Source organism: Schistocerca cancellata, chromosome 7 (genome assembly GCF_023864275.1).
Source record: "Schistocerca cancellata isolate TAMUIC-IGC-003103 chromosome 7, iqSchCanc2.1, whole genome shotgun sequence".
NCBI classification, from domain to species: domain Eukaryota; kingdom Metazoa; phylum Arthropoda; class Insecta; order Orthoptera; family Acrididae; genus Schistocerca; species Schistocerca cancellata.
The window spans coordinates 383224109-383239535 of NC_064632.1; positions in this window are offsets into that span (position 1 = coordinate 383224109).

Below are 15427 nucleotides of genomic sequence, written 5' to 3' on the forward strand. Positions count from 1 at the left end.
GAAATTACACATTCATCTACCTCTACAACTACATCTACATCATACTCCACAAGCCACCTAGTGGTGTATGGCGAAGTGTACTTTTGTACCATTAACTGAAACCCACAACCCTGTTGTTGATTGTCGGTAGGCCACTGTATTGGCTCTAATATCTTGAATTTTCTCCTCGTGCTCATTGCGGCAGACGTGTGTGTATGGGGCTGGGGGATTGGGGGGTTGGGGGCAGGGGGAATAAATACATTGTTCGACTCTTTCCGGGAAGTGCTCTCTCCAAGTGTCAATAGTAAATCTCTCCGTCATGCACAGCGCCTCCTTATAACGTCTGCCAATGGAGTTTCTTGAGCATCTCCGTAAGCCTCTCGCACCTGCTAAACAATCTTGTGACGGAACGCGCCGCTCTTCCTTGTATCTCCTCTATCTCTTCTATATCGGACCTACCCGGTAGGATCCCAGACAGATGAATAATACTCCAGAGTCGGTCAAACAAGCGTCTTATAAGCTACTTCCTTCGTGACTCGAGAAAAACAAACAACTGTACAGAAATCGGTCATAGATGTAGCAGTGTTTCCTCATGTGTATGACGGTCATCCAGTCATCATCCTATCGGTCACACGCAATATCGCAGTCTAGCGGTGTATTATGCTGACAGCAATATGAGCCCCCCTACCCCCATAGACACTGGACCTTGCCGTTGGTGGGCGATACAGATAGCCGTACCGTAGGTGCAACCACAATGGAAGGGTATTTGTTGAGAAGCCAGACAGACGTATGGTTCCTGAAGAGAGCAGCAACCTTTCCAGTAGTTGCAGGGGCAACAGTCTGGATGATTGACTGATCTGGCCTTGTAACATTAACCAAAACGGCCTTGCTGTGCTGGTACTGCGAACGGCTGAAAGCAAGGGGAAACTACAGCCGTAATTTTTCCCGCGGGCGTGCAGCTTTACTGTATGGTTAAATGATGATGGCATCCTCTTGGGTAAAATATTCCGGAATTAAAATAGTCCTCCACTCGGATCTCCAGGTGGGGATTACTTAGGAGGGCGTCGTTATCAGGAGAAAGAAAACTGGCGCACTACGTACGGAGCGTGAAAAGTCAGATCCCTTAATCGGGCAGGTAGATTAGAAAATTTAAAAAGGGAAATGGATAGGTTAAAGTTAAATATAGTGGGAATTAGTGAAGTTCGGTGAAAGGAGGAACAAGACTTCTGGTCAGGTGAATATAGGGTTATAAATACAAAATCAAATAGGGGTAATCCAGGTGTAGGTTTAGTAATGAATAAAAAAAATAGGAGTGCGGGTAAGATACTACGAACAGCGTAGTGAACGTATTATTGTGGCCAAGATAGATCCGCAGCCCACGCCTACCACAGTAGTACAAAAATTCAATAGTCATGGGTGACTGGAATTCGATAGAGAAGAGAAGGAAAGGTATAAGGTAAATATGTAATGGGGGTGAGGAATGAAAGAGGAAGCCGATTGGTAGAATTTTGCACAGAGCATAGCTTAATCATAGCTAACACTTGGTTCAAGAATCATGAAGAAGGTTGTATACATGGAAGAGGCCTTAGAGATACGGGAAGGTTTCATATAGATTATATAATGGTAAGACAGAGATTTAGGAACCAGGTTTTAAATTGTAAGACATTTCCAGGGGCGGATGTGGATTCTGACCACAATCTATTGGTTATGAACTGTAGATTAAAACTGAAGAAACTGCAAAGAGGTGGGAATTTAAGGAGGTGTGGCCTGGATAATCTGAAAGAACCAGAGGTTGTAGAGAGTTTCAGGAGGAGCATTAGGTACCGACTGACAAAACGAGGGAAATAAATACAGTAGAAGAAGAATGTGTTGATTTGAGAGATGAAACAGTGAAGGCAGCAGAGGATCAAGTAGGTAAAAAGACGAGGGCTAGTAGAAATCCTTGGGTAACAGAAGAATATTAAATTCAGTTGGCGAAAGGAGAAAATATAAAACTGTAGTAAGTGAAGCAGGCAAAAAGTAATACATACGTCTCAAAAATAAGATCGACAGGAAGTTCAAAATAGCTAAGCAGGTATGGCTAGAGGACAAATGTAAAGATGTAGAGGCATATATCACTAGGGGTAAGATAGATACTGCCTACAGGAAAATTAAAGAGACATTTGGAGAGAAGATAACCACTTGTATGAATATGAAGAGCTCAGATGAAAACCCAGTTCTAAGCAAAGAAGGGAACGCAGAAAGGTGGAAGCAGTATACAGAGGTCTATACAAGGACGAGGTACTTGAGGACAATATTATGGAAATGGAAGACGATGTAGGTAAAGATGAAATGGGAGATATGATACTGCGTGAAGAGTTTGACAGAGCACTGAAGGACCTGAGTCGAAACAAGGCCCCTGAAGTAGACAATATTCCATTAGAAGTATTGATAGCCTTGGGATAGCCAGCCCTGACAAAACTCTGCCATCTGGTGAGCAAGATGTATGAGACAGGCGAAATACCGTCAGACTTCAAGATGAATATACTAATTCTAATCCAAAGAAAGCTGGTGTTGCAAGATGTGAAAATTACCGAGCTATCAGTTTAATAAGTCACAGCTGCAAAATACTAACGCGAATTCTTTACAGACGAATGGAAAAACTGGTAGAAGCCGACCTCACTTTGGATTCCGTAGAAATGTTGGAACACGTGAGACTATACTGACCCTACGACTTATCTTAGAAGAAAGATTAAGGAAAGGCAAACCCATGTTTCTAGCATTTGTAGACTTAGATAAAGCTTTTGACAATATTAACTGGAGTACTCTCTTTCCAATTGTAAAGGGATCAAATACAGAGAGCGAAAGGCTGTTTACAATTTGTACAGGAACCAGATGGCCGTTATAAGAGCCGATGGGAATGAAAGGGAAGCAGTGGTTGGGAAGGGAGTGAGACAAGTTTGCAGCCAATCCCCAATGTTATTAAATCTGTATATTGAGCAAGCAGTAAAGGAAAGAAAAGAAAAATTCGGAGTAGGAATTAAAATCCATGGAGAAGAAATAAAAACTTTGAGGTTCGCCGATGACATTGTAATTCTGTCAGAGACAGCAAAGGACCTGGAAGAGCAGTTGAACGGAAGACAGTGTCTTGAAGGAGGGTATAAGATGAACATCAAAAAAAGCAAAACGAAGATAATGGAATTTAGTCGTATTAAATCGAGTGATTCTGTGGAAATCATATTAGGAAATGAGACACTTAAAATAGTAAATGAGTTGCATTTCACGAACTCCTTCGGGAGTTCTTACACCTGGTGTTGCGGAATTTTGCCACATACATGACTTGAAGAAGTCACAGGAACTAAATGAACCACTGCACAAAGACAGAGATTTGCAGATGACGTGAGAGCATTTAAACATTTCCGAGGAATAGCACCACCGCCACACTTGAGCACAGATTCTAAAACAAAAGATCACAGCACATTTGTAAAACTGTCCCAGAGACACTCGCGCGATTTTGTGGGAAATACCTTTGCCTTTGAACTCGAGCTGCTTCAGGAGTTACTAATCCAGCTGAATATGTCTCTAAACGCACTTTCAAAAAGATCGCTGCCCAGTAGTTTGCTTCAGTTTTGCGATACATACCGCCACACTTGAACAAGGACTAAGAAAAAGATCGCAGTATTCTTGTGAAACCTCTCCGTCTTCCTCTACTACTCTGAAACATTTGCGTGCATAAAGGAAATAGGTAAACTGTTTGATGCCTCAATGCATTTGCAAATATTTCTTTAAACAATTTGCTGCACAGTCTTCCCAGATGCAGATGGAATGGAGATAAATTAGGACAGAATACACTCAAAAAAAAAAAAAAAATACAGCACACAACGTAAATGCCCCCAAATACACTGCGTCGAATCTCTGAAGACGATCCTGCATCATGCAAAACAACATTGTTAAATACACTATCACAGTAGTTTGCAGCATGAGGCACGATCGTAACTGGGGAACCCGCAAAGCGGCAGCGCGTCCTTCAGCGACCGCAGCCCACTAAAGAGTTAAGTCCAGACCGGAAGCAGCGTTCTTTCTGGCCGAATCCATAAGAGTTCGAAAACCGTAGCCAGACCAGCACCAACTTGTCATGCAAGCTCTTGTACGCCCCCTCCTCCACCACAACGTTTCCATTAAACATATCTGGTGAAAATACACTACTGGCCATTAAAATTGCTACACCACGAAGATGACGTGCTACAGACGCTATATTTAACCGACAGGAAGACGATGCTGTTATATGCAAATGATTAGCTTTTCAGAGCATTCACACAAGGTTGGCGCCGGTGGCGACACCTACAACGTGCTGACACGAGGAAGGTTTCCAACCGATTTCTCATACACAAACAGGGGCTTTCTCTGGTGAAACGTTGCTGTGATGCCTCGTGTAAGGAGGAGAATTGCGTACCGTCACGTTTCCGACTTTGATAAAGATCGGATTGTAGCCTATAGCGATTGCGGCTTATCGTTTCGCGACATTGCTGCTCGCGTTGGTCTAGATCCAATGACTGTTAGCAGAATATGGAATCGCTGGGTTCAGGAGGGTCATACGGAACGCCGTGCTGGATCCCAACGGCCTCGTATGACTAGCAGTCGAGATGACCGGACATCTTATCCGCATAGCTGTAACGGATCATGCAGCCACGTCTCGATCCCTGAGTCAACAAATGGGGACGTTTGCAAGACAACAACAATCTGCACGAACAGTTCGACGACGTTTGCAGCAGCATGGACTATCAGCTCGGAGACCATGACTGCAGTTACCCTTGACGCTGCATCACAGACACGAGCACCTGCGATGGTGTACTCTACGATGAACCTGGGTGCACGAATGGCAAAACGTCATTTTTTTCGGATGAATCGAGGTTCTGTTTACAGCAGCATGATGGTCGCATCCGTGTTTGGCGACATCGCGGTGAACGCACATTGGAAGCGTCTATTCGTCATCGCCATACTGGCGTATCACCCGGCTTGATGGGATGGGGTGCCATTGGTCACACGTCTCGGTCACCTCTTGTTCGCACTGTCGGCACTTTGAACAGTGGACATTACATTTCAGGTCCTGTATGGGCCTTTCTGGATACAGAAAATGTTCGACTGCTGCCCTGTCCAGCACATTCTCTGGATCTCTCACCTATTGAAAACGTCTAGTCAATAGTGGCCGACCAACTGGCTCGTCACAATATGCTAGTCACTAATCTTGATGAACTGTGGTATCGTGTTGAAACTGCATGGGCAGCTGTACCTGTACACGCCATCCAAGCTCTTTTTGACTCCATGCCGAGGCGTATCAAGTCTGTTATTACGGCTAGAGGTGGTTGTTTGGGAACTGATTTCTCAGGATCTATGCACCCAAACTGCGTAAAAATGTAATCACATGTCAGTTCTAGTATAATATATTTGTCCAATGAATACCTGTTTATCATCTGCATTTCTTCTTGGTGTAGTAATTTTAATGGCCAGTAGTGTAATATCCTCACGATCACGCAAACTCGCGAATACGAAGCGCGCCGCTTGCCTACTGCAGGGTAGCCCTTTCCACGCCGACTGGGAGAGAGAGAGACCAACACCCGCATCAGCCATGCAGCCCATCTACATCTACATCTACATTTATACTCCGCAAGCCACCCAACGGTGTGTGACGGAGGGCACTTTACGTGCCACTGTCATTACCTCCCTTTCCTGTTCCAGTCGCGTATGGTTCGCGGGAAGAACGACTGTCTGAAAGCCTCCGTGCGCGCTCTAATCTCTCTAATTTTACATTCGTGATCTCCTCGGGAGGTATAAGTAGGGGGAAGCAATATATTCGATACCTCATCCAGAAACGCACCCTCTCCAAACCTGGCGAGCAAGCTACACCGCGATGCAGAGCGCCTCTGTTGCAGAGTCTGCCACTTGAGTTTGTTAAACATCTCCGTAACGCTATCACGGTTACCAAATAACCCTGTGACGAAACGTGCCGCTCTTCTTTGGATCTTCTCTATCTCCTCCGTCAACCCGATCTGGTGCGGATCCCACACTGATTAGCAATACTCAAGTATAGTCCGAACGAGTGTTTTGTAAGCCACCTTCTTTAATGATGGACTACATTTTCTAAGGACTCTCCCAATGAATCTCAACGTGGTACCCGCCTTACCAACAATTAATTTTATATGATCATTCCACTTCAAATCGTTCCGCACGCATACTCCCAGATATTTTACAGAAGTAACTGCTACCAGTGTTTGTTCCGCTATCATATAATCATACAATAAAGGATCCTTCTTTCTATGTATTCTCAATACATTACATTTGTCTATGTTAAGGGTCAGTTGCCACTCCCTGCACCAAGTGCCTATCCGCTGCAGATCTTCCTGCATTTCGCTACAATTTTCTAATGCTGCAACTTCTCTGTATACTACAGCATCATCCGCGAAAAGCCGCATGGAACTTCCGACACTATCTACTAAGTCATTTATATATATTGTGAAAAGCAATGGTCACATAACACTCCCCTGTGGCACGCCAGAGGTTACTCTAACGTCTGTAGACGTCTCTCCGTTGATAACAACATGCTGTGTTCTGCTTGCATGTGTCCAGCCCGTGCTGGACACATGCATGCACACAATACTTCAAATTTATACAACACATTGATCAAATGGGAATTTTTTGTCGCTACTGAGTTTTTAAAACTACTGTAGACTTCTTAAATCGGTTCTCTCGTCTACATTGTGGAGGAGGGATGAAGGTTCTACTGAGTGATAGAACATAGACAGCAGCAAATTCCACTGCTCGACACCCACAGCTGTGTATTGACAAGCACTAAACACGACACAGTTAAACCACGATCCAGTCCGCAGCAATAACCTGTCATGGCTGGATACCAGAGACAGCTGAAAACACTACCACATCCCGTGCGCTCATGTCTCATGGTCCATACGCAATGCACCCGTCCCCCTCGTACACCACCAGCGCCGACGTAAATAGCTCATTAAAAATTACCGCCGCGGCCGCTGCCGCAATGGAGGGCATCCGGGGATGATTGGAGTGCTAGGAATTCGGTTGTTATCAATACGTCCAGCGCAAACGTCCGTCATTTTGAATCTTCTCTCACGCAACCCATACACACATGTCCGCTTCTGTCACACTCACACAGCACACTGGCCACTTCGCCAGACCTCGCTGCTGCGGGCGAGATCAGACCGGTAGGTTCATTCTTTCTATATGTCAGAGGGTGAGCTAATCCGTTATTTCCGGTTGCCAACTCCTTGTGACTGCCCTTGCAAGCAGCCGTAGTGCTCTGCGAAAGTAGCTGCAGCTTGGACACATACAGTACTTCTAAGCAATTCCACCACGACGTAGACCCACCATTTTAAACAATCTACTTTACCCAATCCGAGGCAGCGATGTTATTGACCATACACCTCGAATTTCTCACACGAAACGCAGATTCCTCCCGTTCACACGAGTTACTTTCGAAGATAGGAAAAATCAGATAATACTCGCTTTTCCACATCGCTAAAGTATCGTTACTTGTTGTCAAAATCGTGTTCAGGACAATGGCAAAGGCTAAAACACTCGTTCGACCTATACTTGAGTATTGCTCATCAGTGTGGGATCCGTACCAGATCGGGTTGACGGAGGAGATGGAGAAGATCCAAAGAAGAGCGGCGCGTTTCGTCACAGGGTTATTTGGTAACCGTGATAGCGTTACGGAGATGTTTAACAAACTCAAGTGGCAGACTCTGCAAGAGAGGCGCTCTGCATCGCGGTGTAGCTTGCTCGCCAGGTTTCGAGAGGGTGCGTTTCTGGATGAGGTATCGAATATATTGCTTCCCCCTACTTATACCTCCCGAGGAGATCACGAATGTAAAATTAGAGAGATTAGAGCGCGCACAGAGGCTTTCAGACAGTCGTTCTTCCCGCGAACCATACGCGACTGGAACAGGAAAGGGAGATAATGACAGTGGCACGTAAAGTGCCCTCCGCCACACACCGTTGGGTGGCTTGCGGAGTATAAATGTAGATGTAGATGTAGATGTAGATTCTCTCTAAGCATTCTTTCATCGGGTAGAAAAATACCTTTTCATATATGTCACGTCATGCATCACAGGACTAGAATATTAAACTCATTTTTGGGTCCTGATGGAGTGCTAAAATCTACCAGTGACACTGGACTTCTCCTGACATTCGAACTCTCTCTTAAGGTAACCACATGTCTCGCCACATACGAAGTCTCTTAAGGTAACAGCACAGGGAAGTTGTAAATATAAGTATTATATTCTACCACCTCACAAATTCGGTAACACATCTGATTTTATTACGATTGTTGTCTCTCCCTATACAGCGTGTTACAAAAAGGTACGGCCAAACTTTCAGGAAACATTCCTCACACACAAATAAAGAAAAGATGTTATGTGTCCGGAAACGCTTAATTTCCATGTTAGAGCACATTTTCGTTTCGTCAGCATGTACTGTACTTCCTCGATTCACCGCCAGTTGGCCAAATTGAAGGAAGGTAATGTTGACTTCGGTGCTTGTGTTGACATGCGACTCATTGCTCTACAGTACTAGTATCAAGCACATCAGTACGTAGCATCAACAGGTTAGTGTTCATCACGAATGGTTTTGCAGTCAGTGCAATGTTTACAAATGCGGAGTTGGCAGATACTCATTCCAGCCTATGACTCGCGTCTGGGGAAGACCTAGAACGACGAGGACACCTGCAATGGACGAGGCAATTCTTCGTGCAGTTGACGATAACCCTAATGTCAGCGTCAGAGAAGTTGCTGCTGTACAAGGTAACGTTGAACACGTCACTGTATGGAGAGTGCTACGGGAGAACCAGTTGTTTCGTACCATGTACAGCGTGTGCAGGCACTATCAGCAGCTGATTGGCCTCCATGGGTACACTTCTGCGAATGGTTCATCCAACAATGTGTCAATCCTCATTTCAGTGCAAATGTTCTCTTTACGGATGAGGCTTCATTCCAACGTGGTCAAATTGTAAATTTTCACAATCAACATGTGTGGGCTGACGAGAATCCGCACGCAATTGTGCAATCACGTCATCAACACAGATTTTCTGTGAACGTTTGGGCAGGCATTGTTGGTGATGTCTTGATTGGGCCCCATGTTCTTCCACCTACGCTCAATGGAGCACGTTATCATGATTTCATACGGGATACTCTACCTGTGCTGCTAGAACATGTGCCTTTGCAAGTGCGACGCAACATGTGGTTCATGCACGATGGAGCTCCTGCACATTTCAGTCGAAGTGTTCGTACGCTTCTCAACAACAGATTCGGTGACCGATGGATTGGTAGAGGCGGACAAATTCCATGGCCTCCACGCTCTCCTCACCTCAACCATCTTGACTTTCATTTATGGGAGCATTTGAAAGCTCTTGTCTACGCGATCCCGATACAAAATGTAGAGACTCTTCGTGCTCGTATTGTGGACGGCTGCGAAACAATACGCTATTCTCCAGGGCTGCATCAGCGCATCAGGGATTCCATGCGACGGAGGGGGGATGCATGTATCCTCGCTAACGGAGGACATTTTGAACATTTCCTGTAACAAAGTGAAGTCACGCTGGTTCGTTCTGTTGCTGTGTGTTTCCATTCCATGATTCATGTGATTTGAAGAGAAGTAATAAAATGAGCTCTAACATGGAAAGTAAGCGTTTCCGGACACATGTCCACATAACATATTTTGTTTCTTTGTGTGTGTGAGGAATGTTTCCTGAAAGTTTGGCCGTACCTTCTTGCAACACCCTGTATAGGTGGGCGATTGAAATATCGTTAAAGGATAGCGCCTCAACGAAAAAAAACGCCATGTGATGAATCATATCCCAGCCCTATCCCAGCCATAGCCATCGACTACATCCACCAGGTGGCATATCACTAATATCAAATTGATAGGGTAATTAATTAAACTGATCATGAGAGTCACTTTGCATAGTGAGTATTTTTTCTTTTTGAGTAGTAGGATTACACTCACCAGATACTTCATATGGGAATCTCTGGAGGGAACGCTACTGAGAACCAATGTTTGAAGCTGACCACAGAGGGATTCCACCGCTGGCAACATATTACGCGTAAGGACTGCGTTATTAAAAACACCACCACAATGACTATGTTACAGTCACCCTGCTTAAAAAGTGGTCTTGGCTCTACAGGCATACATAAGAGTCGTTGATAGTGTGACGTCCGCAGCCCGTGATCGTGCGGTAGCGTTCTCGCTTCCCGCGCCCGGGTTCGCTGGTTCGATTCCCGGCGGGGTCAGGGATTTTCTCTGCCTCGTGATGACTGGGTGTTGTGTGATGTCCTTAGGTTAGTTAGGTTTAAATAGTTCTAAGTTCTAGGGGACTGATGACCAAAGGTGTTGTCCCATAGTGCTCAGAGCCATTTGAACCATTTGATAGTGTGACGCTTTCTGGTATAAATGCTGTCTGAGATTTGGAATCAAGTTTTTGCACTCAACCACATACTTGTGTTGGATCCTACGGTGATGCCTTTTAATGATTACAGCCACTGGTGAATAATATTTGTGCCACTCTCAAATCTCGAATCGAGTCACCTTTTTTCGAACCTATCTGCTTCAGCAAAACTCCAACGTGGTTTTAGACAGACTCCCTGCATCTTGTTAACCCTAAGTATCTGTCCCGGCCTCCCTGCAGCTTCGTCCTTGTGATCGTCCCAATTTACGTCAGAACTGAACGGCCGTCAGATAGCGCTATTTCTACCTCGTTCTGCATCCTTTGAGGTAACAGGTGGAGCTTAGTTAATGCAACAGGACAGTCTTATGAGCACTCGGTGGAAGTAGGAACATGTTGTCGTAGCTGCCCCAATGGTGAACAATGTCTAAGAACAGCGCCAAAACGAAGCTTTCTCTTGCAACATGAGGTGATATGAAAGACGGTACAAACAGTTATGGTGATGATTCTTACGGGGAAAATTAGGAAGACTCCACATCATACAGGAACTCTCATCATAAATGGTTCAAATGGCTCTGAGCACTATGGGACTTAACATCTGAGGTCATCAGTCCCCTAGAACTTAGAACTACTTAAACCTAACTAGCCTAAGGACATCACACACATCCATGCCCGAAGCAGGATTCGAACCTGCCAGACTGTAGCGCCTAGAACCGCTCGGCCACGACGGTCGGCACTCTGATCATAGTGCGTAACTTATGATAACGATTTCCAATCTTTCCCTATGCACATGAAAGTCACAGAGCATTCTCGTATTCTTAGGATTAAGAGGGTGAAAGATCTCCTCGCATTGTCTTTCACCAACGCTCCCTGCAAAACTGTCACCGATTTAATCTACGCTGACCAGAAGCAGACCGCTACATTCCACGTTTTGTGAAGGAATAGAGCGAACCGAGTCCCCAACTGCTGTCCTGCAACCATCCAAGGGTACAAGATTTTTCCAGATGCGGAATGTTGAGGAGGTTAGCATCCCTTATCTGCGTAAGTAGATACGAAATGCTGTGATGATACAACTGACGCTTCAAAACAAGAAACAGGTGTTTTTTTATCCATGATGGACGAAGTTTGAAGCATTTTACTTAAATTAACTGCGCTGTCAATTCGAAACCATTGTTCAGTACGGAGAAGATATTGCTAAGAACGAAGGTTACAGGATTCTGAACTTAAAACATGCTATAATGTTAGAGGGTTAAGGTTTGAGACCAATTAGTCGTGTGGAATGCAATGCTGTTACTATTCCAGTGTAGGAAATATATTTCCAGCGCATCACATAAATTCTCCTTGCAGGTTTCACGACGATAAACTATGGTGAAAAACTGTAAAATGAAAAAACTACTTCCTTACAACATCGAATCTTTGTGATACATGCACAATATAACTTTCCAAAGGTATATATCTCCGACTGTTCACATCCGACCACGGTTCAAATGACACAGTGTAGAACCGAGTTACGTTCCAGTGTGGATCTGCTGCGCATTATATCCAGAGTGATGTTCAGTGACGGATCCACAACACGTCACATCTGGTAAAGGGCTCAAAGGTGAAACAACCACCCATTACGGCCAGAGATGTGTTCTGTGTTCGAAATTTGATCCACCAGCGGAAGTAATGGGTCATGGGAGCCAATTATGTCACATGCCCAGACACAGACATATAGAAAACAGAGCAAACGCACTGCAGCTGTAGAATATGTGGTTCTAGGTGACTGGATGTTTTCGAGTACAGTAGTATATTATGCCACCCGGCCAGAAAAATAGTGCATTTGTGCTACATGTTGGAAACTACACTACATTTACAAGCAATTTTAGAATATGGAACGAGAAATGATGTCGTGGTCGCATGGGTAGAAGTCGATAAAATTATGAAAAATGACGGAAAATACGTATAAATTGAGGGAAAATACGCTGAAATGTGTGGAAATTGAGAGAGTACTTGCATGTCTTCTGTTTGGTACAGAAAAATTCTTTTACATGGGAACTAATATGCGACAGAAAGAGGAATACGAGAAAGTGTTGACATGGAAGCACTGGGAACCAGAGAAACAGTCATTTTTCGTCGAGGCATTATTCTACTGTTTGCCTATTGAGGTGATAGTGATAAACGCGAGTTAACTGCCGTCTTTGATGTTTGCCTGGAAAAAATGGAATCATGTGCCTCTAAACTTACTTACATCTGCGTTAAAGGCTGATAGAGAGTGGATGGAGTGATCTGTCGAGATGGAATTGTAATGAGGCATGATTTAATGGTAGACTGATGATGCATTTTAGAGAATTCTGTTGGGATGCATCCGTTGCGTGACATAACCCGCTTTCGACTCATATACAACTGCGTGTTCTGTATGTGACTTACAGCACTGTATACTTGCGGTCGTTAACAGCAAACCTCTCAGTCATCTGAGGACTTCCATCTCATGTGAAACATATCCATCCTATTTCGACACATTCCTCTAGACGAACGAAGATTTATGCGACATACTCCATCCCCCTACCGCATCTGGGGCTTAAAATCGAATCTTTAGTTTCATAACTACAGAGATTCCAAATTAGTAACAGGTGTTTGCAAGGTACTGCATCCCCCGTGTATACATCTGCTTGACAGATGTCCCGTTTATTGAGTTAGTGGTGGCATGACGTGTAATTTCACATGTCAAACACCCCTGATATGCCTTGGTCTCTTTCTTTGTAAGAGGCATTCTCCGTTACTAACCATCATTTTATGTAGGACTGATGCGAGTATAGTACAACTTTTGGACCGTGATCGGATGTGAACAGTGGGCGCTGTACATCTCTGGAAAGTTATATTGTGCATGCATCACAAAGAATCGATGTTTTAAAAAAGTAGTTTTTTCATTTTACAGTTTGGCACCATAGTTTATTGCAGAGAAACGTGCAAGGAGAATGTATGTCACGCGCTTTAACTACAATATATTTCCTACATTGGATTAGTACCAACGTTGCATTCCACATAACTACTAGGTCCCAAATAGCAACCCTCTAACATTATAACGTGTTTTAAGTGCAGAACCGTGTAGCCGTAGTAGTGCATGTGTTTATGTTCTTTCTTACCAGTACCTTCTTGGTACTGACCCCAAACACTAGAACAATGGTTTAGAATTAACAGGGCAGTTGATTTACGTAAAATGCTTCAAACTACGTCCGTGCGGAGCTCCATGATGCATAAAAACCACCCGTTTCTTGTTCTTAAGCATCTATTGTATCATCACAGCACTTTCATATCTACTATACACCGACAAGGAACGCTAACCTCCTCGACATTCGCGCATCTGGAGAAATCTTGTACTCTTGGATGGTTGCAGGACACCAGTTAGGGACTCGGTTGGCTCTGTCCCTTCACAAAACGTGGAATGTAGCAGTCTACTTCTGGTCAGTGTAGATTAAATTGGTGACAGTGTTGGAGGGAGTGTTGGTCAAAGACAATGCTAGATCTTTCACTCTCTAACTTAATCCTAAGAATGCGAGAATGTTCTGTGACTTCCATCCACATAGGGAAAGATGGGTGATTGTAATTGTGAATTACGCATTATGATCGAAGTGCTAGAAATACGTAGATCGCTGTCAGTTATACTTTGGTGTATATGGTCGAAAATTAACAGTAAACGGACGTACTGCACAGCCATCTACCTACATTCCCAAAGATATTGGCAAAGCAGAGGAGGGACGGTTTAGCGATGATGCAGAAATTGGTAATCATGCCGCCGTGTCGCTGGATGGCGTTGTAAAAACCGGTAAAATTGCTAAAACTGATCGCACTATCAACTGTGATGCTTATGACAGTACATCGGTGGTGTCTTTTCCATCCCATCCGTCCACTGGTATGCTACTGACTGTCACATAATGACTGACTGACATCGCTTGTTTGAGATGGAGAAAGAGTCTTGTTGGAGGGCCGACACCTTTTGGAGATGGCTAGAACCAAAACAGCGAACGCATACATGACTGCTGTATGAGGAATCAATCGAAATGGAACACAGAGCCATCAGGTATCCCATCACTGTGACAGATGAGTTTAAATGTAGAGATCATCAATCACCTTCGGACAGCCGTTTGGAAACGCTCCACAAAGCCACAAAAATCTTCCAGATTCCTTATATCGTGACTGTCTTTTATTTCAGTCCTCCAGTGTGAGTTATGTGGGAGCAGCAGGAACGTGATTTACACAATGCCATGTCCAGTTCTCTGTGAGGGCCAATGGATCAAAACGTATTAATGTCAGTGAAGAACCTAGCACAGACCTCGACGTTGCGGAGGAAAAAATAAAATGTATAGCAGTGTACAAAGCGTGTACAGCAAAAATAACAATGTATCAAAGAACCAAACACGGACCCTCTCTTGCGACTGATAGCCTGTGGGATATGGTCCTCCTACAGTACAGGTGATGAAACATAACTCTGGTCTGTGAAAGCGACTGCTACAATGGATCAATACTTCAGACTGTAGTACCTGTATGTTTTTTGGAAACGCATCGCAATGTAGCAGCAAAATCCTCGTCCTTCTTCCAGTTCCTGTATGATATAGAGTCTTCCTAATTTTCACAATGATAAACACCACCATAAGCACTACACACAGCACACTTAAACCACGATCCATCCCATAGCAATAAGCGGTCTTAGCTAGATGTTGGAGAGACAGCTGAAAATACACGAACATCACGTGCACTTATGTCTTGTGGTCCACACACAATGCACCTGTCTCCGTCTTACACTGCCAGACCGACGTAAAGAGGTCAGTAAAAATTACCGCCGCGGCTGCAGCCACAGTTGTGCAAGACCGTGTATGTCATAGTGTACCCTCCCCCCTCCCCCTCGGCCATAGTAGGCATCTAGAGCATGAATGGAGTGGTAGGAATTTTTATCAGTAACTCCTGCACGAACGCCCATCATTTTGAATCTTCTCTCACGCAACACACACCCATCCACTTCTGTCGCAC